We start from the raw sequence: 25,540 nt of genomic DNA on the forward strand, positions 1-25,540 counted from the left end.
ATTTGATGGTTCTGGGCCTGCATTCACTAGAAATCAGAAGAATATGGGGTGACCTCATTGAAACCTATCGAATGGTGAAAGGCCTTGACAGAATGGATATAGAGAGGATGTTTCCCATGGTAGGAGAGTATGGGACCTAAAGACACAGTCTCAGAATAGAGGGATGTCCTTTTAGAACAGATGAAGATTAATTTTTTTTAGCCTGAGAGTGGAGAATTTGTGGAATTCTTTGCCACAGACAGCCGTGGAGGGAGTTTTTAATGTATATTTAAGGCAGAGGTTGATAGATTTTTGATTAGTCAGGACATGAAGGGATACGGGGAGAAGGCAGGAGAACGGTCTAAGAGGAAAAATAGATCAGCCATGATAAAATGGCAGAGCAGACTCAATGGGCCAAATAGTCTAATTCTGCCCCCATATCTTGTCATCTTGTGGTCTTACACGATACCCAATCCAGAATTGCCATTCCCCTAGTGGGCTCAATCACAAGCTATCATAGACATTTGACAAATGCCCTCTCTTGGGATCTAGCACCAAACAGTTTTTCCCGATCTGCGTGTGTCAAGGGTGCTGCGGGCTTCTGGATTTCTCCAGCACCTGTGTTTACTAATTGTCATAATTAGAGTCATTAAGCCCTTGTGCTCTCTGTTTAATCTCGTCAAGGTTATTGTGATTGGCACTTGTTTTCTGCTTTCTATGATTATTTAATTCGGACTCTCGATTAGTGCTGTTCCTGGAGTCCTTGTGTTGAGAATGATTTGTCTTGCAGTGTTGCTCAGTTGTGCCACTGATGCTCTGTTGGAATTGCTGTGTACAGGTAAAACGTCTTGTTTCTGTCTACATGGGAGCCCGCTGTTCCTCCACACCTGGGTTCAGTTGTTGCCAGCACTCAGTGGCAACATGCATATTGAAATCCCCAATTACTATCACAACATTGTCCTTTTAACATGACTTTTCTATCTTCTGTTGTGATTTTAGCCCACCTCTAGTCTACTTCCTGGTTCGTATCTCTGCGAGCAAGGACTCTGAACCTTCTGATCCCATTGCCACCTCTTTCTAAGAATTTAATTTAATTTTTTACAACAGAGCCACCCCACCCCCCCGCCTTCCTAACTGTCTCTTCAATAAAAGTTGTATCATTGGATGTTAAGCTCTCAACTAGATCTTCTTTCAGCCACGACTCAGTAAGGACCTGCCAATCTCTAACAGTGCTACATGATCATCTACCTTATTCCATATACTGGGTGCATTCAAATTTAACACCTTCAGTCCTTTATTCATCCCTTTTTTTGATTTTGGCCCTATGTTCCCATGACTTCCCATGACTGCAATTTTGCCCTCTCATCTGCCTGTCCTTCCCCACAGTCTCACTACACACTGCCCACACTGCCTCTGCATGTGCACCAACCGCCCCACCTGCAACCCTATCGCTCCAGTTCCTAACCTCTGACAAATTAGTTTAAACCCTTCCCAATAGATCTAACAAACATGCCTGCAAGGATATTGGTCCCCATCGGGTTCAGATGTAACACAAAATGCTGGAGGAACTCAGCAGACCAGACAGCATATGGAAAAGAGTAAACAGCTGACATTTCAGGGCTGGTGGACGGTCATGGCCCAAAATGTTGACTCTACTCTTTTCCCTCGATGCTGCCTGGTCTGCTGAGTTCCTCCAGCATTTTGTGTGTTGTTTGGATTTTCAGCAGCTGCAGATTTTCTTTTGTTTCATATGGATTTTAGTAATTTGCTTCCCCATGGTGGGCTCATTCAGAAAGACAGGAGGCATGGGATCCAGGGAAACTGAGCTGCACGGATTCATAATCGCCTTGCACCCAGGAGGAAGAGTGATGTAGAAGGAGTGTACTCCTGTATGGAAGTCAGTGACCAGCAGTGTTCCAGAGGAATCTGTTCTGGGGATCCCTGCTCTTTGAATTTTATAAATGACTTGGATAAGGAAATGCAAGGGTAGGTTCAAAGGTTCAATGCTTCATTTTATTATCAACACTGAAATTCGTCTCTTCTCTAGATAGCCATAGAATACAGAAAAACATGGAAGTAGTTGAAAGACATCAATCCCCTCCCCTCTGCTTGAAAAGAAAAAGAAAAGCTCTCAACCCCCCCAACCCCTTCCTCACACAAAAACTAACACGGTCACCCGTCTGGAGAAACGGCAACAAAAACATCAAACCTCAAACTCCCCAGTCTGCCAATCCACAACAAGAAAGAATGGGCAAGGACAAAAAAAACCCAGAAGTGTAAGAGGCAAATATGAGCTACATGCAATCCATAGATCTCAGAATTTCAATTACATTTCCAAGAGCGTCAAGAACCAATGGCCCCCTTGGACGGCAGCACCTCGAACCAGTGGCCTCTCTGAGAATCGCTCGCTCTCCTCAATGTTTCAGTCTTCCTCAACACTTGGCGATCATGGCCCCTCGTATCATGTCTGAGCTTCTCCCTGTGATGGCTTGTGCTCACATTTCTCTCCTGGTGTTTCCTCGGGCCAGCAGAGCGCTAGCTCACTCAGTCAAAACGCAGTTTGTAAGTTATAGATTCCAATAGTTTGAAAAACAAAATTAAGGTAAAAGGAATAAGTACAAGAAATATAATAGCTGAAATGATTGATTATCCGGAAGATAATCAATTCATCTGCCGGCTGGCACCATCTTCACCAGGATGTTAAGTTTGCAGATGATATGAAGGTTGGTGTTGTGGATATTGTAGAAGGTTGTCATGGGTTGCAATGGGACACTGACAGGATGCAGAGCTGGGCTGAGAAGTGTCAGAAGGAGTTCAGTCTGGAAAACTGAAGTGATTCACTATGAAAGGTTGTACTTTAAGGCAGTGTGCAAGACTAATTGCAGGATTGTTAGCAGTGTGGAGGAACAGTGGGATCTTGGGGTCCATGTCCACAAATCCCTCAAAGTCGCCGTGCCTTTCGATAGGGTGGTTAAAGAGGCATATGTTGTGTTGGCATTCATAAGTTGGGGAATTGAGTTCAAGAACCACAGGGAAATGTTGAAGCTCTATAACCCCTGGTTAGACCACACTTGGAGTATTCTGTTCAGTCTGATCATCTCACTATAGGAAGGATGTGGAAGCTTTCGAGAGCGCAGAGGATATCTACTAGGATGCTGCCTGGTCTAGAGAGTATGTCTTATGAGGATAGGTTGAGTGAGCTGGGGCTTTTCTCTTTGGACTGAAGGAGGGTAACAGGTGACTTGATAGAGGTGTATAAGATAAGGGGCATAGACTGAGTGAAGAGCCAGAGACTTTTTTCCAGGGCAGAAATGTCTAATAAAATGAAACAATTTAAAGATAATTGGGAGAAGTATAGGGGGATGTCAGAGGTAGGTTTTTTAGAGTGGCAGTGCACAACTTTGTGGGCTGAAGGACCTGATTGTGTTGTACCTTGTACACACAGTATATGTCACCATATAAAACCCTGAGATTTATTTTCTTGTGGGCATTCACAGTAAATACAAAGAAACAAAAAATCAAACATGATAATATAAATATGCAATACATATTGAGAACATGAGATGAAGAAACATTGAAATTGAGTCCATAGTTTGTGGAATCAGTTCAGTGTTGGGATGAGTGAAGTTATCTCCTCTGGTTCAGGAGTCTGTTGGTTGTAGGTAATAGCTGTTCCTGAACCTGGTGGTGAGAGTCCTGAGGCTCCTATACAATGGCAGCAGTGAGATGAGAGCATGGCCTGGGTGATGTGAGTCCTGATGATGGATGCTGTTTTCTTGCAACAGTGCTCATTGTAGATAAGCTCAATGGTGGGAAGGCTGTACCACTACTTTTTGTCGGCTTTTCCATTCAAGAGCATTGGTGTTCCCATACCAGGCCATGATGCAACCAGTCAATATACTCTACACCACACATTTATTCAAGTGGACACAACGGAGTCTGAAAATAAGGCCATAAGATTTAGAAGGAGAATTAGGCCATTTGGCCCATCGAGTCTGCTCTGACATTTCATCATGGCTGATCCATTTTCCCTCATCTCCAAATCTCCTGCCTTACTTCCCCCCCCTCCCCCCAGTGTCTCCTCATGCCCAGACTAATCAAGAAATTGCTGCCTTAAATATACCCAATGACTTGGCCTCTACAGCCTCCTGAAGCAACAAATTGCACAGATACACCCTCTGGCTTAAAATCATCCTCATCTCAGTTCCAAAAGGATACCCTCTCTTCTGAGGCTATGCCCTCTGTTCTTAAAAACTCTCCCACCATAGAAAACATTCTCTCCACAAACACCCTATCAAGGTCTTTCAACATTCAAAAGGTTTCAATGAGGTCACCCCTACTTCTGAATTCCAGGAGCAGAGACCCAGAGCCATCAAATGCTCCTCGTATGACAAGCCTTTCAATCCAGGAACACTTCTGGTAAACTTCCTTGGAATCCTCTCCAGTGTCAGCACATCTTTTCTTAAATGAGGGGCCCAAACCTGCTCACAATACTCCAAGTGAGGCCTCACCAGTGCTTTATAACACTACATCCTTGCTTTTATATTCCAGATGGAGATGAGATTGAAAAGATCAACAGTGAGAATCAAACAATCAAATCAAACACCAAAGCTGAGTACAAAGTCAATGGCAGGATACTTGGTAGTGTGGAGGAGCAGAGGGATCTGGGGATACATGTCCACAGATCCCTGAAAGTTGCCTCACAGGTAGATAGGCTAGTTAAGAAAGCTTATGGGATGTTAGCTTTCACAAGTTGAGGGATAGAGTTTAAGAGTCACGATGTAATGATGCAGCTCTATAAAACTCTAGTTAGGCCACACTTAGAGTACTGTGTCCAGTTCTGGTCGCCTCAGTATAGGAAGGATGTAGAAGCATTGGAAAGGGTACAGAGGAGATTTACCAGGATGCTGCCTGGTTTAGAGTATGGATTATGATCAGAGATTAAGAGAGCTAGGGCTTTACCCTTTGGAGAGAAGGAGGATGAGAGGAGACATGATAGAGGTGTACAAGATATTAAGAGGAATAGATAGTGGACAGCCATTGCCTCTTGCCCAGGGCACCACTGCTCAGTACAAGAGGACATGGCTTTAAGGTAAGGGGAGGGAAGTTCAAGGGGGATATTAGCGGAAGGTTTTTCACTCGGTGCTTGGTGCGTGGAATGCACTGCCTGAGTCAGTGGTGGAGGCAGATACACTAGTGAAGCTTAAGAGACTACTAGACCTGTATATGGAGGAATTTAAGGTGGGGGGTTATATGGGAGGCAGGGTTTGAGGGTTGGCACAACATTGTGGGCCGAAGGGCCTGTAATGTGCTGTACTATTCTATGTTCTAAAAACCAGGAACGTCAGAAAGATATATTAACTGATGTACAATAAGTGAAAATTTAATGAGTGGCACAGTAGTGTAGCAGTTAGTGTAATGCTTTGCAGCACTAGTGATCACAGTTCAATTTTCATCGCTATCTTTAAGTAGTTGGTACATTCTCCACACAATGCGACATAGCCCTAGCACGTCCTCAGACTGTGTTGGTTGTTGATGCAAAATTCACTCTGTTTCAATGTATATGTAACAAATAAAGCTCATTTAAAAAAAGTTAATCTCGCAAATAAAATCAATTCATGGCTTGGTAAGAATTTTTCCAGCGGACAATTCACTGTTGTACCACACGATGGCGCCCGGTCTCCACTGCTCCATCAGAAGCCGCCAACCTTCGGAACAGGCTCACCTGGAGGAAGATCTCTCTCTCCAGCGCCAGTTTCTCGTTCTCAGGCAAGGTTGTTAGACTAATTTTTCTTTCACAGAACAGAAGATTGAGGGGAAGTTTACTCAGTTCAACCAAAGTTGGCAAAACGTGGGAGGCCTAAATAACGAAGGCTTCAAAGTAGACAAAAATTTTGTGGCCTGGAACCCCAGAAGTTCATTTATTATCAAAGTATGGATACATTATACAATCTAGAGATTCATTTTCATATAATGTATTTAAAAAAAAAATAGAATCCACGAAAATCCACACACAAAAAAGGCCGAGTCGTTGAAAGTGAGTCTACAGGTTGTGGAGTTCAGTGCTGAGGTGAGTGAGCCATGTTAAGCCGGTCGGTTGTAGACCCGATGGTGGAAGAGAGAAGAGAGCGGTGGGTCACGATGCAGCCAGACGCGACGGGCTGAAGGGGAAGGGGATATCTTGGCCGGCACGGAGTAGTGGGGCGCAACACCGGTTCGTTTTGCACTCCCGGACCTTGACGCTTTAACTGGCTCGAAGCCCACCCCAGCACTCTCCGTTGTACCTGGTCGTACCTGCAATTTCCGAGGGTCAAGTTCAGCAAATCCGCTAGGAGATCGTAAGATGGCTAGCTCGGTTAGACGGTTCAAAAATTCGTTTCCAACGGGGAATTACAGGCTGCGGAGTTCAGAATAGTTTGCCGTGTGGCCAAGTGGATAAGGCGTTAGTCTAGTGATCTCAAGGTCGTTAGTTCGAGCCCAGCAAGGCACTTAACCACACAGTGACCTGCGACGACACTGGTGTGGTGTGGAGAGGGGACCCTTGCAGGTCTTCCATACCACCAGGCCAACCTTGACCATTAATAAGTCATCAATAAGTCAATAACATAATTCAAAGATGCATGTAATGCACAACACAGGTAAACCGTAAATAGTAAACGCCTAGTCACTGGGTGTGAGATGAGTGGGATGGGTGGTTGAGATCCTTGGCCATGTTTCCGGCCCTTTCTCTACAACACTCCCAGTGAATGTCACGAATAACTGCGAGGGAGACCCCAGTGATCCTCTTGGTGGTTTTTACTGTCCTTTGCAGGGTCTTGTGATCCAATGTCTTGCAGTTTTCATACCACACTACGACCCAGACAGACAGACAGAACACCCTTGGTGTTCCTGTAGAAAGTTGTTAGAATGGGGGCAGGAGCCTTGCACGCCTCAGTCTCCTCATTGCCCAGGTCTCAGTCATCATCGAAAATTGATGGACAGCTGAAGAAGATCTATTAAAATATATAGTAGTTTTGCAAAATGTCGCCATATATTGCCATTGCTATCTTAAATGCGTGGTGGATTCAGAAACATGTTCCATAGCCTCAGCCCTCCACTCCGGCCTGACCCACCTCGAAAACGATGCTCGTACGCCAGGATGTTGTTCATCAACCTCAGTTTGGCGTTGAACATGATCATCCCACAGAGGCTGGAGGGTAAACTGTCCTCTTTTGAGACTCCGCCTTCGTCCCTGTAACAGGATCTTGGACATCTTAATGGAAAGACCACACAGTCTGTCAAAGTTGGCAGCAACATCTCAAGCTCCATCACGCTGAGCATTGGTATTCCCCAGGGTTGGGTGCTCAGCCCACTGCTAACTCATGGCTGCACTGCCAGATCCAGCTCAAACCACATCAAGTTTGCTGACGATACAACAGGGTTGGTCTCATCAGCAACAATGGTGAATTAGCACGTGGAGAGAAGGTAAAGAGGCTTCTCAAATGGTGCAAGAACAATAACCTGAGTCTCAAAGGAGACGAGATGAGAGATGATTGAAGACTTTGGGAAGGCCAACTACTCTCCATGCATATCAATGGCTCTGCTGTGGTTCCATGTTGTGGACCTCAATGCCTCCTCACTATTCAAGAAGGCACAGCAGTGTTTACACTTTCTGAGGAGACTGAGGTGTGCAAGGCTCCCCATCCCCATTCTAACAACTTTCTACAGGAACACCAAGGGTGTTCTGTCTGTCTGGGTCGTAGTGTGGTATGAAAACTGCAAGACATTGGATCACAAGACCCTGCAAAGGACAGTAAAAACCACCAAGAGGATCACTGGGGTCTCCCTCGCAGTTATTCGTGACATTCACTGGGAGTGTTGTAGAGAAAGGGCCGGAAACATGGCCAAGGATCTCAACCACCCATCCCACTCATCTCACACCCAGTGACTAGATGTTTACTATTTACGGTTTACCTGTGTTTTGCATTACATGCATCTTTGAATTATATGTTATTGACTTATTAATGGTCATATTTTGCTTTATGTGCAGTGTGTGATATGTTTGTGGGTGCACCAAGGTCTGTAAGACTATTTTGTTTGGTAGTACATATGCATAGTCAGAGAAAATACACTTGAACTTGAATATATTTTAAACCAAAGCACCATTGGTACTCGTTGTCTTCAGGGGTAACGTATATACTATAATAATAAATTTACTTTAAATTTTTGAACTTGTCATTATAGGGAATACTAAAGATAATACGAGTCCTTGTACAAGCCTGATGACTATACTGTACAATGGGAGAGAGGGGTATGCCCATGAGCAGAAAAGGCTGTAGAAAGTTGCCAACTTAGCTCCTTCATGGGCACTAGCCTCCCCAGCATTGAGGACATCTTCAAATAGTGCTGCCTCAAAAATGTGGGTGTCCATCATTAAGGACCCCATCACCCAGGACATGCCCTGCTCTCATTGCCACCATCAGAAAGGACGTGCAGGAGTCTGAAGACACACACTTCATGATTTAGAAACAGCTTCTTACCCACCACCACCCTTGTAGACTTTTTTATTTGCTCTCTTTTTACACCACTATGCTGTGATATTAAAACTGATTCAAATTGCCATTTCCTTCCTGGTCTTTTAAGCTGCATCAGACACAATGACCCAGCAGTAAAAACTCTCTGACTTATTTATCACTGACAATGATATTTACTCATTGACTGAGTTTACACGGCCCTCTTGAGTGGTGAATCCCATGGATCGACTGGAGAGAGAGAGTGCAGAAAGGATTCCCTGGGATGGTGCCTCAACTGGAGGAATTTAGTTACGGGGAGAGATCAGAGTGACTCGGTATGTTTTCCCTGAAGCGAAGTGGCTGAGAAATTGTGGAACAGTGGTGTGTATGATTGAAAGTTGTAGATAATGTAGAAATGCATAATATCAAAAACATAAAAAACTCTCTGACATGGAGAGTGGGTGTTATCGAGAACTTGCTGCCAGAGGAGGTGATGGAATCGTACAATAAATACATCTAAATGACATCTTGAGGCCTCCGTTGATCAAGGTTGACTATGGATGTCACGTCCCAGCCGTCTACATGATACGCAAGCCAGGGCAGAACGATGTGGAGAGCCAGCTGTTACCCATGCAACAGGCTGTCTCCTCCATGCTTCTGATGAATCCAAAGGCAGAGGTGGATACAGTTTGGCTCCTGTGGTGTCGCAGGATTTGCCAGTCTGCATTGAACCCAACATAGGATTTCCTTAGGGACCCTAGCTCTGTATTTTTCCCCTGGGTTTACTCCCAAATCCTCCCCATGAGTGGGTATAGCTGCAAGACAGAAGCCTGAGATCAGTTTTCCTTCAAGATGACTTCCCAACCATGATTGACAAACCCCATCTGCCCAAAGTGATAAAAACACAAAATGCTGGCAGAACTCAGCAGGCCAGACAGCATTTATGGGAGGAGGTATGGGAGGACTCCTGATGAAGGGTTTTGGCCCGAAACATCGTCACTATCTCCACCCATAGATGCTGTCTGGCTTGCTGAGTTCTGCCAGCATTTTGTTTTTATTTATTTCCAGCATCTGCAGATTCACTCATGTCCGCCCAAAGTGACTGACTTTAAGGTGCCAGTAACCCACCTCTGCCCTTTCTGCCAGTAGAAATGATTCAGCTGGGCTTAGATTATTGACTTCAGGAGGAGGAAACCAGAGGTCCATGAGCCAGTCCTCATCGGAAGATCAGAGGTGGAGAGGGTCAGTAACTTTAAATCCCTTGGTGTTAACATTTTGGAGGACCTGTCCTGGGCCCAGCACATAAGTGCAATTACAAAGAAAGCCAGGCAGTGCCTCTGCCTCTTTAGGAATTTGCAAAGGTTTGGCTTGACATCTAAAACTTTGACAAACTTCTATAGATATGTGGTGGAGAGTATATAGACTGGCTGCATCAAAATGTGGTATGAAACACCAATGCCCTTGAATAGAAATTCCTACAAAATGTAGTGGATATGGCCCAATCCATCACGGGTAAAACCCTTCTGCTGCCATGAGGAAGAAGATACAGGAGGTTCACCCCACCAGGCTCAGGAACAGTTACTACTCCTCATCAGGCTCTTGAACCAGAGAGGATAACTTCACTCAACTTCATTGGCCCTATCACTGAACAGTACCACAACCTACGGACTCACTTTCAAGGACTCTTTATCTCATGTTTCCAATAATTATTGTTTATTTATTTATCATTATTATTTTGTATTTGCTCAGTTTGTCACCTTTTGCACACTTGTTGAACATCAAAGTTGGTGCTGTCTTTCATTGATTCTGTTATGGTTATTATTCTATACATTTACTGAGTATGCCCACAAGAAAATGAATCTTGGGGTTGTATATGCTGACAAATATGAACTTTGATGATAAATTTATTTCAAACTTACTAGCTAGGCCATATGTGAGGGCCAGGAGCTGGACTTGGTTGTCAGAGGCTATTTGAGACGCACACCCCTGGGAGCATTTAATAGGTAGAGGGAGCTTATCCCCACGACCTCCCCAGGCTATGACAACTTAGGACACCAAATGAAATTTAGACTCATTTAAATAAGGAATAAGGTAAGACCATGGGACCGTGTGTATATTACTCAGCTATCAAGCCTGTCTCTCTCAACTCAACACCAACAATCTGACTATCAGCACTACCAGTCCTAGGGCTGGGTCTCAGTCAGGAACCATCGCTCTACCTCCAAAAATCTGCCGAATTCCTCCACCAGTATGACTTCAGTGGAAAAGCCTGCTGACATTTACCCTATCTATGCCCCTCATAGTATTTTGTACCTCTATCAAATCTTCTCTCATTCTCCAAAGAATAAAGTCCTAACTTATTCAACGTTTCCCTATAACTCAGGTTCTCAGTCCTGGAAGCATACTTGTAAATTTTCCCTGCACTTTTTCAATCTTCTGGTATCTTTCCTGTGGGTAGGTGACCAGAACTGCACACAATACTCCAAATTTGAGCTCACCATTTAATGCCTCGTGCCGACATTAGAGGCAGCTCATTTTCAGAGGTACAAATGTACTTGGGAGTTCTCGTGCAGGATTCCCTGAAGGTTATCTTGCAGGTTGAGTGTGTGGTGAGGAAGGCAAATACAATGTTAGCATTAACCTCCAGAGGACTAGAAAATAAAAGCCAGGATGCAATGCTGATGCTTTATAAGGCATTGGTCAGACTGAATGTGGAATATTGTGAACAGTTTACGACTCCTTTTCTAGGAAAAGAGGTACAGGTATTGGTGAGCATCCAGAGGAGGTTCACAAGAATGAAAGGATTAAGGTATGGAGAGTGTTTGATGGCACTGAGCCTGGAGTTTAGATGCATGGGTTGATGGTGGTGAGATGAGAACCTCATTGAAACCTACTGAATATTCTAAGACTTAGACAGTGAATATGGAGAAGATATTTCCAATAGTGGGGGAATCTAGGACCAGAGGGTACAGCCTCAGAATAGAAGTACATTCCTTTCGTGCAGAGATGAGGAGGAATTTCTTTGAGGAGAAGGTAGGAGAATGGGGTTGAGAGGGATTTTTAAAAATCAGCCATGATAGAATGGTGGAGCAGACTTGATGGGCTGAATGGCCTAAATCTAACTCCTGCTATATGTCTTATAGTCTTCTGTTCTAACAGGTCGCAGTGGTTTGTAGACTCTACTATCTCTATCGTGGGCACAAACCCCCACCAGTGAGAATATCTTGAAGGTGGCGTCCATCATGAAGGACATTTGCCATCCAGGCCACACCCTCTTCTCATTACTGCTATCAGGGAAGAGCCACAGGAGCTAAAGATCCACCAACAATGATTCAGGTACAGCTTCTTCCTATCTGCTGTCAGATTTCCCAATGGTTATAACCTCGGTCAGCTCCCTCATGGGCACTAGCCTCTGTAGAATGCAGGACACCTTCAAGGAGCGATGCCTCAAAAAGCCAGTGTCCATCATTAAGGACTCCCATCACCCAGGTCATGCCTTGTTCTCGCTGTTACAATCAGGAAGGAGATACAGAAGCCTGAAGGCGCAAATATTCAGTAACAGCTTCTATTCTTCTGCCATCTGATTTCTGATGAACACATGAACACAACCCCAATACTTTTTTTTTATTTCTATCTTTTTGCACTACTTTTTAAATTTAACTATTTATATATAAGTCACTACTTCACTATTTTTCTTTGAACTGTATAGTATTTTGTATCAATTTTATGCCTTTGCACTTTACTGTTCTGCACAATAACAAACTTCCTATCATCTAAGACAGCAATAATATACCTTATTGAGGTTCTGACGATGTTTCATTGGAATTGGGGTGGATAAGGATGGGTTGGCCTGCAGTGTCCTATGTATGAATGAAAATGAGATGGTGAGGGTTAAAATTCTGAGAGGAATGTGTAGGATTAGGTAATGGCATCTTCCCCCTCTCACCAGATGTTACGTGCTTTTCTGGAATGGGGTTGTGTTGATACTTGCCTGGTTCTGTTGAACACTGTAGCAGTTAGTCATGCAGGGAACTGTGCAAACACCAGGTCTCTGTTACTGAGGCTCTGACTCATCGTTGTGGATCTCATCTAACAATGTGACTGGGATTGTCTCCAGTGGGCTGTGGGGATCCTCTGTGTATTTTATCACCTAACTTGGTTGGAGCATGGTGGGGTGGAGATGCGTCTCTACCAAAGGAGGTGTAAGGGGCTCCTTCCCTCCGTTGGCCTGCAGGTCACCGTTGGTCAAGGTGTAGCACCTACTTAGCTCCTCCCCCAATCAGGGTCACGTGAGGCCAAGGGAGCAGGTGGTCGTATGAGCCCCTGGTGCACATCACAAGTCCTGGCTATGTGACCACTGACACCAGGTGGACAATCTCTAAAGAGTATTGATAATGGCTGGGGTCACCTGTCTTGAAAAGACACTTGCCAGAAGAAGGCAATGGCAAACCACTTCTGTTGAAAAATTTGCCAAGAACAATCATGGCCACGAGACTGTGATCGCCCACATCATGTGATAGGGCAAGTAGTGATGATAATGATGAATCTTGTTGTGTTAGCCAAATGGGTGATGTCCAAGCAGATAGCAACCAAGAATCTGTAGCCGTGACTACCTGCTGAGCCACCAAAAAAACGTATGACAACAGATTCAGAGGCTATTCCTCCCAGTGGGTGTGTGCCAGCTTCCAGGGGAGTAATCTATATGGTATTGATGCGCCAGAGAGAACATCCTTTCCTGATGCATCATGGCTTGGCACAGCAACTGCTCTGCCCAAGACCCCAGAGATAAACAAGAGACTCTGCAGATAATGGAAATCTTGAGCAACACACCCAAAATGCTGGAGGAACTCAGCAGGTCAGGCAGCGTCTATAGAGGGGAAATAAACAATCCTGGAAAAGTAGGGTCTTGGCCTGAAACATTGAAAGTTCATTCCTCTCCATAGAAGCTGCCTGACCTACTGAGTTCCTCCATTTTGTGTGAGAAACTGCAAAGAGCTGTGAACATGGCTCAGCACCTCAGGAACCAACCAACCTCCCCTCCATGGAATCTGTCCACACTTCCTGTTGACTTGGTAAATGGGAAGTTTGCCTAATTTGTTGTCTGAGGTGAGGTGTGTGCAGTCTTTGATAAGACTTGGTAAATGGGAAGTTTCCCAAGACTCCACACACCTCACCTCAGACAACAAATTTCATGACATATGCCGGGATTGTATAGGGTGACATATGTACCTTGATGATAATTTTACTCTGAACTTTGGTATTAAATCTGATTTTGATTCTTCATTTCCCACCCCCACCTCCCTATCGGCAGAAGGTGAAAAGCAATTACCACCAGGCTCAAGGACAGCTTTTGACGTGCTGTTTTTCATCGGCACCTGCTGAATGGTCTCTGTCCAAACCCTTGACTATTTACTCCTCTCCGAGCTTGTTGTCTGACCTGCTCAGATCCTTCAGTATTTTATGTCAGTCCCAAAGTCTTAGGGAGGCAAATCTTTGAGTGCTGTGAGAGCGCAAGGGTTAACAGCAGAACAGATAGGTGAGAAATGCAATGCAAAGAGAAACTGGAGCATTTAAGATATCAGGGAAATCGAACCTTAGAGTGCAGATTCTGCTATTTGTACATTTGATTTAAGCAAATGGCTTACTTTCACAATCAGCACTTGTGGAATTGATTTTGCATACAGATTTCCTTGTTCAATAACGATGATTAGTGTGGCGAGGAGGTGAAAGCTATAGAATATTTTGAACCATCGCAGTGCCTGAACAAGAACTTGTTAAGCAGCTATTTTTCAACCGTCACTTTCAGCCGCTCTCCACTGACAGGGGTCTCTGAACCATGGACACTGACATTTCATCCTCTGCTCCTATCCCTGATGTTCCCCTCAGGAAATGACGCTTGGAATAAGAGTCATGTTTATTATCACTCACTTACATGATGAAATTTGTTTTCTGACAGCAGCACAGTGCAAAGCCACAAAATTACTCTATGTTACAAAATAATATGGGGGGGTGTATGGGGTGTCCAGGGAGGGGTAACAGCTCTGGTGAAGGGGCTCACCTTTGGTCCCCACTGGACACTCAGCTCTCACCTGTGGCTCAAGTAGTTGTTTGACAGCGGCCACATCTTGGTATCAACAGGCGGGCAAAACCAGGTGAGGGTAACCGACAGCCCCTCACCCCAGTGAGATAGGGACATGCCTGCCCTAGTGTGCAAAGTCAGCACCAGTGGACGGGGTAGATGAGATCTGCAGTGAGATCCAATGGCCAGGAAGCTGGTACTGCAACGACCTGTGGAGAGCAAAGAGCATGACAAGGTAGAGAAGATGTCATGGTCATCCACTGCAACGGAGAAGGACCCCAGTTTGTGACACTTGTTTGTACCACAGGACCTGGACTTCTGGCGTCAAGAAAGTGGAACTGCCCCAGTGCAATGGCCTTTCCATCTAAAAGAAAAACTCTCCCGTACAGGTCTCCTGTCATTGTCAAACGTGATGGATAACCACTACAAAAGTCAATAGTGAAGAGAAGGGAATAAGAAGGCAGTGTTGATGACTTTGTGGGCTATTCAGAAATCTTTTGGTGGAGGGGCAGAAGAACAAGTATTGAAAGGCCTGGATAGAGTGGATGTGGAGAGGATGTTTCCAATAATGGGGGAGTCTAGGACCAGAGGGCATTGTCTCAGGATACAAGAACATCTCAGTGGAATGGAGATGAGGAGAAATTTCTTTAGCCAGAGAGTGGTAAATCTGTGGAATTCATTCCCATAGACGGCTGAGGAGGCCAAGTCATTGTGTATATTTAAAGCAGAAGTTGATAGGTTCTTGATTAAGAAGGGTGTCAGCAGCAGAATGGGGTTGAGTGGGATAATAAATGGTGGAGGAGGCCCATTGGGCTGAATGGCTTTATTGTGCCAGATGTCTTATTGTCTTTTGGTCTTGACAAGATATTAAATACAGGATTTTGTTTCTGATTCTCTGCCCTGTATATTTGTAACACCAGACTAGTAGAGAAGGCAACCTCAGTACAAATTGGATCTGGACCCAAATGCAATGCCCCTTCCCCAGACTTCTTCATGCCAAAAGCAGCATATTTTCAGAGCCCTATCAGAGGCAAACAGCAGCAAAAGAGCAGTTTGCCATCAATGGTAAATACTGTGCTTATGATTTTCTCAGAGCAGGAGGTACATTGGCTGAACTTTACAGTTTGGTGAATAATGAGACGTTATGCTGACCTATTCTGATGAAAAGTAATTGCTTAGTATTTATAAAAGTCAAAAATGGAGCCAATAATCCCCAGTTAAATAGATAGCCATCGCAAAATGTGCCTGGATGTGAAACAATAAATTCTATGAAAAAAAAATTGATTGAATCCAGATCCTGACAAAATATTAACTGCCCCTTGTGATAAGCTTATAACTGAAGATAAGCAACTCGGGTACGTTTTCTCCCTGCTTTCCGTGAGTGTTGTGCCCTTGATTCTCAGATGTCCTGTGAACTGAAGTTCCATGTCAATCTGACATCCACCAGAAGAATGGGTGGGGGTGGGGGTGGGCTGGGGAGGAATCTCATTGAAAATGATCAAATACTGAAAGGCCTAGATAGAGTGGATGTGGAGAGGATGTTTCCTATGATGGGAGAGACTCTGAGCAAGAGCCTAAGAATACAAAGACTTCACTTTAGAACAGAGATGAGGAGGAATTTCTTTAGCCAGAGGGTGGTGAATCTGGAATTCATTGCCACAGCCAGCTGTGGAGGCCAAGTCACTGGCTATATTTAAAGAGGAGGCTGATAAGTTCTTGATCAGTAAGGGTGTCAAAGGTTATGGGAAGATAGCAGGAGATGTGGGTTGAGGGGGGTAATAAATCAGCCATGATGGAGTGGCAGAGCAGACTCGATGGCCTAATGCTTGTTCTATGACTTATAGTCACATGTATATCTCCAACTCCTTTGCCAACACAACAGAAGCAAACTGTAACATTCCAAAGGTAGTCATCTGTGTAATTAAACGTGCATTTGCGAAATTAACATTGTTTGCTCTGTGAAAGTGCCTTCATTACACATTGAAACAGGAAATATATTGCAGCTTTATAAACCTCTGGCTTGGCCACATCAGCAGTATTGCATACAGTTCTGATCTCCCCGTTACAGAAATCCTTGGAGTGAGGAGGGGTTCAGAAGAGATTCACCAAGATGCTGCCTGGATTAGAAAGGACAAGCTATAAGGAGGTGATGAAACTTTTGAGAAGGTGCAGAAGAGGTTCACCAGGATGTTGCCCGGATTAGACAGGACAAGCTACAAGGAGATGCTGGACAAGGTCAGGTTGTTTTTGCTGGAGTGGCGAGACAGAAGGGAGATCTGATGGATTACCCATGTGAGGCATGGGTAGAGTAGATAACCAGTATATAAAATTATAATTCTCTTCCAACCATTGGAGATATTTATCAGAGTGCTGTGTACACCCTTACCATTGCCAATGATCCCACCCATCCATCCAACAATCTCTTTGATCCTCTACCATCAGGCAGGAAGTACCAGAGCATTAGGACATGACTAGTTGCCCTGCTGTCTTGTTCAATTTCTTTTCCTGAATCAACCACAGACAAGGTTGTCAACTACTCCTACCCTTTATCGTTAACACAAGAGATTGTGCAGATGCAATGTACACAAAATGCTGGAGGAACTCAGCAGGTCAGGAAGGAACTATGGAGGGGAATTTTGGGCTGAGACCCATTTAACAGGACTCAAGCATTTTGTGTGTAGGAGTCAGTGAGCCTCTCTGCTGAATCTTCTACCACGTTACCACTACATAAATATCAGTGACCACCAGCCATCTGTCCTGGTAAATAATCTTTGTAATTTGCTGTGTGCCAGAGATCTCAGTTAGGAGTAGAGATATTTTAAAGGTGACTTCAGGAAATTTTAAGGGTGTTTGTTCAAGTTATGCAAGAATAATTTAGCTTCATGCAGAGAGCACATATCAAACTGCTGCACACTATGGTCTTAACATGATGTTTGCAAAAAAATGAGACCTTTCTGATAATCAATGCAGTAGAGCAACACAAGACTGCAGATGCTGGAATCAGAAACAAGAAGCAATCTGCTGGAGGAACTCAACAGGTCGGGTAGTATCTATGCAAGGAAGAAGAAATTATGGATGCTTCTCTCCAGCACAGTCAGTCTCGCCTCTGCCCTCTCCCAATGGGCAGAAGATACAAAAGCCTGGGGAAAAAAAACGTACCACCAAGCACAAGGACAGCTGCTATCACACCAGTACAAGACTCTTGAAGAGACCACTTTGTATCTATGCATATAAACTCTCATGTATCTATATTTATTGTTTTTTTCTTTTTCTTATTGTGTATTTTTTTGTACTGCATCAGATTCCAGAGTAACAATTATTTTGTTCCCCTTTGTACTTGTGTACTGGAAATGATGTTAAACAATCTTGAACCTACAACATCAAAACTTCCTAACGCATCACCGGCCAGCAACTTCTTGAAGGATCTCACCCGCCCTGTTCATTGACAGTTTGTCCCATCCCATCAGGGAGGAGGCTATGTAGCATCCATGCCGGGACAACCAGGGTCAAACGTAGTAGAAGCAGGGCTGTAGAAATGTCGCTACCAAAGGAAGTGTAAGGCACTCCCTCACTTCACTACCCTGAAGGTCACCCTCAGGCAAGGTGTGCAACTTGCTTAGGTCATGTGAAGTCACAGGAGCAGCCGGTGCATATGTGAAGTCCTGGTTATGCAGCTACTGCTGCCAGGTAGACCATCTCTGAAGAGTATTGATAATGGCTGTATTCATCCATTTTGTAAAGACACTGCCCAGAAGAAGGCAATGGCAAACCATTTCTGCAGGAAAAACTTGCCAGAAGCAATCATGGTCATAAGCCTATGATCACCGATGTCATATCACACGGCACATAACAAATGGACAAATATTCTGCATTCTGCTTTTAATTCCTTTTGTGCTTACTTATTAATTGAATGATCTGGCTGGATGGCACACAAACAAAATCTTCTCACTGTCTCAATCCACGTGACAATAATGAACCACACCAATCCCAGGGGCAAAAATATTGCCTCTTTTAATTGTGCAGATTTATGAATGACTTTCACAAAATCGTCGGGCAAGTCCCATTGGGAGGTCTGCAGTAGAAAGGGTGAGCAGCTTTGCGTTCCTCAGTATTGCGTTGTCCTGCTGCTGTAAAACAACAAATTTCATGACATCTGTCAGAGATACTAAACCTGATTCTGAGAATGCAAAACTTCTTTATGATGTGCAATCATAAAATGTCACAATTATGTTATTGTGGCCACTAATAGAATGCAAAGCTAGTGAGGTCACACACACAAAATGCTGGAGGAACTCAGCAGGTCAGGCAGCTTCTATGCAAAAAAAAAGAATAAACGGTTGTCTTTTTGGGCCCAGACTTTTCTTCAGGACTGAGAAGGAAGGGGGAAGATGTCAGAATATAAAGGTTGGGGGAGGGGAGTCTAGCTGGAAGGTGATAGATGAAGCCAAGTGGGCAGGAAAGGCCAAGGGCTGAAGAAGAAAAATCTGATAGGAGAGACGATCAGAGAAAGGGAAGGAAGAGAGGATCCTGTGGAAAGTAATTGGCAAGTGCGAAGTGGTAAAAGATGAGAGTGGGGAATAGAAGAAGGGGGTGGGAACCTGTATACTAGAAGGAGAAACTAATATTTGGGTCATCAGGTTGGAAGCTACCCAGATAGAATATCATGTGTTGCTCTTCCACCCTGAGGGTGGCCTCATCTTGGCCAAGCAGGTAAGAATCAGATTAAAACATTGACAGGATTCATGGCTTCCATGGAGAAACGAGACTAGTAAATATGCTTTTAAAAAAAAATCAGAAGAGAGATAATGATGATCAGAAGAAGATTTGATGAAAATAATGACAGATAACTATGATCAAAATCAAATTAAATATATTCCTTCATGCCAGACCAATCAAGAATATCAAACTCTGGCTTAAATATGCATAAAGACTTGGCCTCCACAGCTGCCTATGGCAAAGAATACTGCAGATTCACCACTCTCTGGCTAAAGAAATTCATCCTCATCTCTATTCTAGAAGGACACCCCTCTATTCTGAGGCTGTGTCTTCTGGTCCCAGAGTCTCCCATCATGGGAGACATCCTCTCCACATCCACTCTATCAAGGCCTCTCACCATTCGATAGGTTTCAATGAGGTCAGCCCTCATTCTTCTGAATCCCAGTGAATACTGGCTCAGGGCCATTGGATACCCTTGATATGACAAGTCATCCAATCCTGGAAATCATTTTCTCCTTTGAAACCTCTCCAGTTTCAGCACGTCCTTGCTTTTATATTCCAGTCCTCCTGAAATGAGTGGTAACATTGCATTTGCCTTCCTCACCACAGACTCCACCTGCAGACTAACCCTCGGGGAATCCTCCACAACTCTTTGCACCTCAGTTTTTTTTGTATTTTCTTTGCATTTAGAAAATACTCATCTGTCATTTGTTCTACCAAAGTGCATGACCGTACATTACTCGATGCTGTATTCCATCTGCCTTCCCCCCCATTCTGCTAACCCATCTAACCCTCTGTAGCCTCTCTACTTCCTCAAAACTATCTGTCCCTCCAGCTATCTTCATATGTCTGCAAACTTTGCAACAAAGCCATCAATTCCATCATCCAAATTGTTGACAGATAACATAAAAAGAAATAGTCACACACATCCCTGTGGAACACCACTAGTCACCGGCAGCCAGCCAAAAAAGGCTTCCTTTATTCCCATTCCTGCCAATCAGCCACAGCTTTATCCTTGTTAGAATCTTTCCTGTAATACCATGGACTTGTAGCTTGTTAAGCAGCCTCATGTGTGGCACCTTGTAAAAGGCCTTCTGAAAATCCAAGTCCACATCAACTGAATCTCTTTTGTCTATCCTGCTTGTTACTTCTTCAAAGAATTCCAACAGATTTGTCAGGCAAGATTGTCCCTTGAGGAAACCATGCGGACTGCTACCTATTTTATCATGAGCCTCCAAATCCCACAAAACGACATCCTTAATAATCGACTCCAACATCTTCCCAACCGCTGAGTTCAGACTAACTGGCCTATAGTCAGTCTCTCCCTCTCCCCCTCCCTCTCCCCCTCCCTCTCCCTCTCCCTCTCCCTCTCCCCCTCCCTCTCCCCCTCCCTCTCCCTCTCCCTCTCCCTCTCCCTCTCCCTCTCCCCCTCCCCCTCCCCCTCCCCCTCCCCCTCCCCCTCCCCCTCCCCCTCCCCCTCCCCCTCCCCCTCCCCCTCCCCCTCCCCCTCCCCCTCGGCGTTTACAGGAAAGTGAAGATATTGAATAGAACATCAGAAAATATACATAAATAATGTACACGGTTCTTTTACCCAGAGAAAGGGACAAAAAACTAGAGGCCATTGGTTTAATTTCTTTACCGACACAGTGCAGAGCAGACTGCTCCAGCCCAACAAGCCACACCACCCAGCAACTCACCGATTTTAACCCAAGCTTGACCACGGGATAATTTACACAATGACCAATTAACCTATTAACTGTTGCATCTTTGGACTGTGGGAGGAAGCTGGAGTGCCCTGAGGAAACTCACAGAAAGAATGTACAAGCCTCTTACAGAGAATGCCGGGATTGAAGTCCAAACTCCGCCACCCCAAGCTCAAAACCATTGCACTAATTGCTACTGAGCCATCCAGGTGAGAGGGAAGATATTTTGAAGCTCAGAACATGCAAGAGGCTGCCAAAGGGTTTGGTTGTGACAGGTGCATTAACAACATTGATAGGGTACCTGCTCAGGTATGTGAATAGGAAATGTTTACAGGGATATGGTCCAAGCGCGGACTCATGGGACTAATTTAGGTTTGCAACTCGGACAGCATGGATAAGATGGGCTGAAGGGCCTGTTTTCCATCTCTGTGACTCCATGACTCTATAACTAACAGAGGTACAGTAAATGCAGAGAATGGGATTCTTGGGCAAGTCAAGTGCCAATGTAAATGCTAGCCTTGATGGAGGGAGTAGAACAGGACCAGCTCATATATAATGGTTGGCACAATGCTTTGCAGTACCAGTAACCTGGGTTCGATTCCTGCCAGGGTCTGTAAGGGGTTTGTACATTTTCCCTGTGACCAAATGGGTTTCCCCCAGGGCGTTCCAGTTTCCTCTCAGTCCAAATACGTAATGGTTGTTCAGTTACTTAGTCATTGTAAATTGTCATGTGATTGATTGGGCTAAGGTTAAATCAGGGGTTGCTGGGTGGCATGGTTCAAAGGGCTGGAATGGCCTGTTCCACTCTGTATCTCAATAAATAACAAAAATATACAAACTGCAGAGCAAAAGAAGATCACTCCACCTCTCACCTGCAGTGAGGCCAACCAACTATCCGGCTCTTGTTCTTATTGAGTCCTTTTGCTCTCTGATAACCAGACCACCAAAGCAGAGGAAGAGATATTTTGGACCCCTGATTGAAAAGGTATTTTTATTTGGTACACACAAGAGGTCTTGCAGATGCTGGAAACATTGAACAACACACACAAAATGCCGGAGGAACTCAGCAGGTCAGGCAGCATCGACGGAAGTAAGTAAGCAGTCTTCTTCAGGTCCTACAAAGTCGACTGTTTATTCTCTTCCTTAGATCCCTTAAGAACAGAGATGAGGAGAAAATTATTTATGTAGAGGGTGTTGAACCTGTGGAATTCATTGCCACAGATGGCGGTGGAGGCCAAGTGTTTAGGTATATTTAAAGTGGAAGTTGATATGTTCTTGATCAGTCAGGCCATCAAAGGTCACAGGGAGAAGTTAGGAGAATGAGCTTGAGAGGGATAATAAATCAGCCATGATGGAATGACAATTCTGACTCGATGGGCTGAATGGCCTAATTCTGCTCCTATGCCTCATGATCTTAACACCCTACCACACATCCCACAATTCTTTGACCCACTACTGTCAGGAAGGAGATACAGGAGCATCAGGACTAGGATGGCCAGACTGGGTAGCAGCTTCTTCCTTCAGGCTGTGAGACTGATGAATACCCTGTCACCACTGAGACAATGAGCTGTTTACTGTTTACCTGTGCTGTGCACTACATGCATTTCAAATTATATTTTATTAACTTATTTACAGGAATAATTTGCTTTATGTGCTGTGTGATAAATGCTTTGTGGGTGTACTGTGGTCCAGAGGGACATTGTTTCATTTGGTTGCATATATGTACAGTCCCGTGACAATAAACTTGAATTTGAACTTGATCTTGTGGTCTTACATATTATTGCTATTTGGAAGTGGTTTATTAATGTTACCTGTACCAAGATACAGTGAAAAGGTAAATGTGTATTTGGAAGCTGTGGAAGGAAATGAAGAAAGGAGAAGAAACATTGAATGAGATTTTTTTTCTTCAGCTTAATCAGAATCTGGATCAGTTTTAATATCACCAGCATATGTTGTGAAATTTGCTAACTTTGTGGCAACAGTACAATGTAATACATAGTAACATAGAAAAAGCCTGTGAATGACAGTATGTATATATGTATGTATATATGTATGTGTGTGTATATATATATATATAGTTGAATAAGTAGTGCAAAAACAGAAATTTAAAAAGTAGTGAGGTAGTGTTCACGGTTTCAATATCCATTCAGAAACCTGTTAGCAGAGGGAAAGAAGCTGTTCCTGAAACACTGAGTCTGTGCCTTCAAGCTTCAATACCTCCTTCCTGATAGCAACAATGAGAAGAGGGCATGTCCTGAGTGATCAGGGTCCTTAATGATGGACATCACCTTTCTGAGGCACCACTGCTTGGAGATGTCTTGAATACTATGGAAGCTAGTGCCCATGTTGGAGTGGACTAAGTTTACAATTCTGCTGCTTTTTTCAATCCTGTGCAGCAGCAACCACCCCAACCCCCCATCCATCCATACCAGACAGTGATGCACCTAGTCAGAATGCTACATCTGTAGAAATTTTCAAGTGTATTAGGTGACATTCCAAATCACTCCTACTGGGGCAGAGACTGCCTACAGCAGCTCTCTCCGGGGCCAGTCCTTTAAATGTTCCTAGATGTAGCTCACCTTATTACTGCATCCTTCCTCTCTCTGGAATGAGGTATTTGGAGCTTCTGTTAGTTGTTCTGTAGCTATTGGTTTTTACAAGATGGGGTTGCTAGTTCCAGGCCAAATACTCCTCCTTTTACAGCCAGGTTTCAGGCCATCCATGGTTGAGCTAAATGATACTTTACAGGGCTAAAAGTCTGTACAGCAGCTTTGGAATTTGTTTGTAATAAGCTGTCTTGAGAGTTTTTCCATTAGGAATTGGGAACCAACATAAACTTGGTAGCTCCAAACAATTGCAATACCTTTAACCTCATTCCTGGTGAAATCACCTCAAATATTAAATCAAATTTATCTGGTGTTTTTCTTTAGGCTCTGTTCCTGGAAAAGGTTGAATAAATTGGGTCTTTATTGCATTCAGCATTAGAGAATGAGGGGAGATTAGACAGAGATATACAAAATTATGAGAGGTATAGATAGGGTAAATGCACTAAGGTTGTGTGAGACTAGAATTAGAGGTCAGGGGTTAAGGGTGAAAGATGAAATGTTTAAGCAGAATTTGAGGGGTGGCAGTATGGAATGAACTGCCAGCAGAAGCGGTGGATGTGAGATCGATTTCAACTCCTAAGAAGTTTAGATAGGTAGACGGATGGTAGGGGTATGGAGGGCTATGATCGATGTTGATGGGACCAGGCAGATTAATAGTTTGGCATGGACTAGATGGGCTGAAGGGCCTGTTTCTTTGCTGCAGTGTTCTAAGACTCTATGGACAGACGGCGAGCCATTGGCAAAATCCAAGACAAGGAAATTAATCATCTATACTCTTATCTCACAACAAACTCAAGGCAGCGATTTTGGCCAGTGGCCTGGTTGTCTGTGGTAACGGTGAAATATTTTGTCCGACTCTAATCCTTTAACTCTCCAATCAGTTACCTGTTTAAGAATATCAGGAATGCTCACATGATTTAATTTAGTGCAATTCCACCCCCCCCCCCCCCACCCCACTCTCAGACTGACAGAATGTTGCTTGTTCAGAACATTTAAATGAGATTGCCCTGGTCTGCACTCGTATATCAGTCAGATTTGAGGCTGCGGCCGTTTAGCAGTGTCAGGCATTTTTAAGAGAACGATCGAGCATTTTCTTGCTGGCTTCCATTACCAGAAAGAAACATTTAATTTGTCTCTGGGCAGATTAAAGCCATCTACATGCATTCTGATTAATTATATGAGACAGGGCTAATAGCTTTATTCTACAGCCAAGTCATTCAGGAAATGCACACTGATTAACATATCGATTTCTGCACATAATCCACAATTCTCCTGAGTGTGCAGTTAAAATGTACCCTGGCATTTTCTCAATATGTCATCAATCTGAAAGATATAAAACAAATTTTGCTCCTAATATTGATTGGAGATATTATCATACCATTTCCCCAGAAAATTAATAAATCCTTGAATGACTAAGATGAACGTGTCACTTTGTTTCAGATACAACTTCCATTTATATACACTCAATGGCCACTTTATTAGACAACTCCTGTATTTAATAAATGGCCACTGAGTGCATGTTTGTGATCTTCTGCTGCTGTAGCTCATCTGTTTCAAGGTTCAGAGTGTAGTGAGTTCTGAAATGCTCTTCTACACACCACTGTTGTAACACAAGTGTAGCGGTTACATGAAACACAAACTAGAATCTCCGCGAGATTGAGCGAGGGTCTCGACACAGTGTGATGTGCTACAAAATAACAGAGTTCCAGGTCAAAAAGAATACGTTCTGCCCGTTATTATGAAACTAGCAAAGGCAAGGGATCAAAATAGCAATAATGGAATTAATGATATAACCGTAATAAGGAAAGTCAGCAAAACGTAATTAGTGGTTAATGCAAAATATCCACACCTACTAAGTCTCTATCTCTAAACTAAACTAATGGCACAAAGGCTGAATGTTAACTATACCCACTCGTTCCTACCACGTCCCAACCCACGCAACAAATTACAGTAACTCATAATAAA

The sequence above is a fragment of the Hypanus sabinus genome, chromosome 27 (genome assembly GCF_030144855.1).
Source record: "Hypanus sabinus isolate sHypSab1 chromosome 27, sHypSab1.hap1, whole genome shotgun sequence".
Taxonomy (NCBI): Eukaryota; Metazoa; Chordata; class Chondrichthyes; order Myliobatiformes; family Dasyatidae; genus Hypanus; species Hypanus sabinus.